We start from the raw sequence: 3,355 nt of genomic DNA, 5'->3' as shown, positions 1-3,355 counted from the left end.
TCCCCTCCCACTGATTCCAGACTTACATAATCATATCCTTCAAAAAGAACCTGAAGACCCACCTCTTCCGACAAGCCTACAACCTGCAGTAACCACCGATCGACCAAACCGCTGCACGACCAGCTCTATCCTCATCTACTGTATCCTCACCCATCCCTTGTAGATTGTGAGCCCTCGCGGGCAGGGTCCTCTCTCCTGTATCCTCACCCATCCTTGTAGATTGTGAGCCTTCGCGGGCAGGGTCCTCTCTCCTCCTGTACCAGTTATGACTTGTATTGTTTAAGATTATTGTACTTGTTTTTATTATGTATACTCCTCCTCACATGTAAAGCGCCATGGAATAAATGGCGCTACAACAATAAATAATAATAATATTAATAATTGTTGGGTCAAAATGGTTCTCTCAATTGGACCTCAGGGGGGCCTATAATTCAATTGGGATCAAGGAGGGGGATGAGTGGCAGATGGCCTTCAATACTCCTGAAGGGCATTATGAAAACCTTGGCATGTCCTTTGGTTTGACTAATGCTCCGTCGTTTTCCAACATTTTGTTGACATTTTTTTGTCACCTAGATTAGTAGTGGTGTATCTTGACAATACTTTGATATGCTCGCCTGATCTCTAGTCACATCACCGGCTAGCGTTACAGGTTTTGCAAGATAATAAACTGTACGCCAAATTAGAAAAAAATGTGTATTCACTGTACAAGACCTTCAGTTCCTTGATTTCCTAGTGTCTGCTGCAGGTTTCTGGATGGACCCTGACAAAGTCAGTGGAGTTTTGCAATGGGATCTGCCAGAAAATCTGAAATCTGGGATTTGCTAACTACTATCGAAAATTTATCAAAAACTTTTTGTCGATTGTGAAAACCCTCAATGACATGATAGAGAAAGGTCCAACTGTGCCCGTCAGGCATTTTCCTCTTTGAAGAAATGCTTTTCCACTACTCATATACTCATTCAACTCGATGTTTCTCCCTGCAGTGCCTCTCTGCTCTCAGCTCCGCACTCTGCAACCTTGCTTTGCTCTTGTCTCTGCACTCTGTGACCTTGCTTTTCTCTTGGCTCTGCATTCTGTGCCTTCACTCTGCTCTTGGCTCTGGACTCTGTGCCTTCACTCTGCTCTTGGCTCTGGACTCTGTGCCTTCACTCTGCTCTTGCCTCTGGACTCTGTGCCTTCACTCTGCTCTTGGCTCTGCACTTTGTGGTTGTACCCTTGTCTCTCTACGGCTTTGCCTCTGCTCCGCACTCCTGCGGTTCTGCTCTGTTCTACTCTGCTCCGCTCTTGTTGCTGTAGAAATCTCTTGCTGCAGCTCCTCTCCGCATTCCCTGCGGTTCTGCTCTTCTTAGCTTCTGCTTCTTCAGAGATCTAACTGCAGCTCCTCTCTGCTTTCCTTGCGGTTCCGCTCTGCCTAGCTTCTTTTTCTGCTCTTTCTCTTGCTGCTCTACCACTCCTATCTGCAGCTTTGCGGTTTTCTTCCTGTGTGAACAGGTTCCAACCTGTTCCTTCATACTCCTTTCCTACCGGCTTGTTTCCTTACGTGCACCTCCTGTGTGAACAGGTCCCAACCTGTTCCTTCCCACTTCATATTCATTTCTGCACTTCCTGTGTAAACAGGTCCCTACCTGCTCCTTCTTACACCACACCTGCCAGCCCTGTGTCTCTGCCGTACCTGCCAGCCCTGTGTCTCTGCCGTACCTGCCAGCCCTTTATCTCTGCCATACCTGCCAGCCCTGTGTCTCTGCCATACCTGCCAGTCCTGTGTCTCTGCCGTACCTGCCAGCCCTGTGTCTCTGCTGTACCTGCCAGCCCTGTGTCTCTGCCGTACCTGCCAGCCCTGTGTCTCTGCCGTACCTGCCAGCCCTGTGTCTCTGCCGTACCTGCCAGCCCTGTGTCTCTGCCGTACCTGCCAGCCCTGTGTCTCTGCCGTACCTGCCAGCCCTGTGTCTCTGCCGTACCTGCCAGCCCTGTGTCTCTGCCGTACCTGCCAGCCCTGTGTCTCTGCCGTACCTGCCAGCCCTGTGTCTCTGCCGTACCTGCCAGCCCTGTGTCTCTGCCATACTTGCCAGTTCTGTGTCTCTGCCATGCCAGCCTACTCGTCTGAGTTTCAGCAGTGCTCTTCTGCCAGTCCTGCCTGATGCCCGCACCTGTCCTAGTGTCCCTGTTCTCCAAGTGGGATCAGCAGCCACAGGCAGACACCACCCTGAAGTAGCACCTGGCAGCTGCCTGCCGCACAAGTCTGGCCTCACCATCAGAGGCTCAGCGAGGACCAAGGCAGCTGTCATAGTCACGCCCCTTCCAGGGCAGTTTGGTTCGTGGCACAGTGGGGCCACAACCCCCTTGGCTCACGCCCATCAGTCAGGGCATGAGCGTGACATCGCCTCTCTGTTCATCCAGGTAGTAAAACAACCTTGGACCTCCTTTCTCGGAGGTTTTCTGTTATTCATGTTTTGTCTTTGTGTCTGGTTTACCTTTCATTTCCGTCCCATGCCTCATGGGGTAGGAGAGGGGACAGATTAGGGTTTTACAGGAGCATAGTAAGGTCGCAGACTTTTGCCTTTCCAACTTTAAGAGTACCTCTGGGGCAGAGATAGTTATGGTCTCAGCTTGTCTCTCTGGACTTTTTAAAGGAATTCAATATGGTGCCACATAAATGTTTGGCACATAAAAGAAGAGCAATAGGACTAGGGGTAAATATGTGAAGCTGGGTTAACAACTGGCTCAGTGATAGAAAACAAAAGGTGGTGATTAATTAAACAAACATGGATTGGGTCATAGATAACAGTAAGGTATCACATGGGTCAGTATTGGGCCCTCTTCTCTCATATTTATGAATTACCTTGTAGGGTGCATACAGAGTAACATAGTAACATAGTAACATAGTTAGTAAGGCCAAAAAAAGACATTTGTCCATCCAGTTCAGCCTATATTCCATCATAATAAATCCCCAGATCTACGTCCTTCTACAGAACCTAATAATTGTATGATACAATATTGTTCTGCTCCAGGAAGACATCCAGGCCTCTCTTGAACCCCTCGACTGAGTTCGCCATCACCACCTCCTCAGGCAAGCAATTCCAGATTCTCACTGCCCTAGTAGAATTACAATATTTGGAGATTATACTAAACTCTGCAAGGTGATCAACAAAGAGAGAGAGATAATTTAATATTACAAAAGGGTTTATGTAATCTGGAGAATTGGGCTGAGAAATGGCAATTGAATTTTAATGGAGATACATGGAAGGTCATGCACTTTGTGTAGATAATAAAATGTCTCATTATGTACTAAATTGTAGAACATCTGGTAAATCTGTCACTGAAAAAGACTTTAGTGACCAGTGTCAGGCAGCTGCTG

This window comes from Ranitomeya imitator, chromosome 6 (assembly GCF_032444005.1).
Source record: "Ranitomeya imitator isolate aRanImi1 chromosome 6, aRanImi1.pri, whole genome shotgun sequence".
Classification (NCBI taxonomy): Eukaryota; Metazoa; Chordata; class Amphibia; order Anura; family Dendrobatidae; genus Ranitomeya; species Ranitomeya imitator.
Note: the sequence above shows the minus strand (reverse complement) of the source record.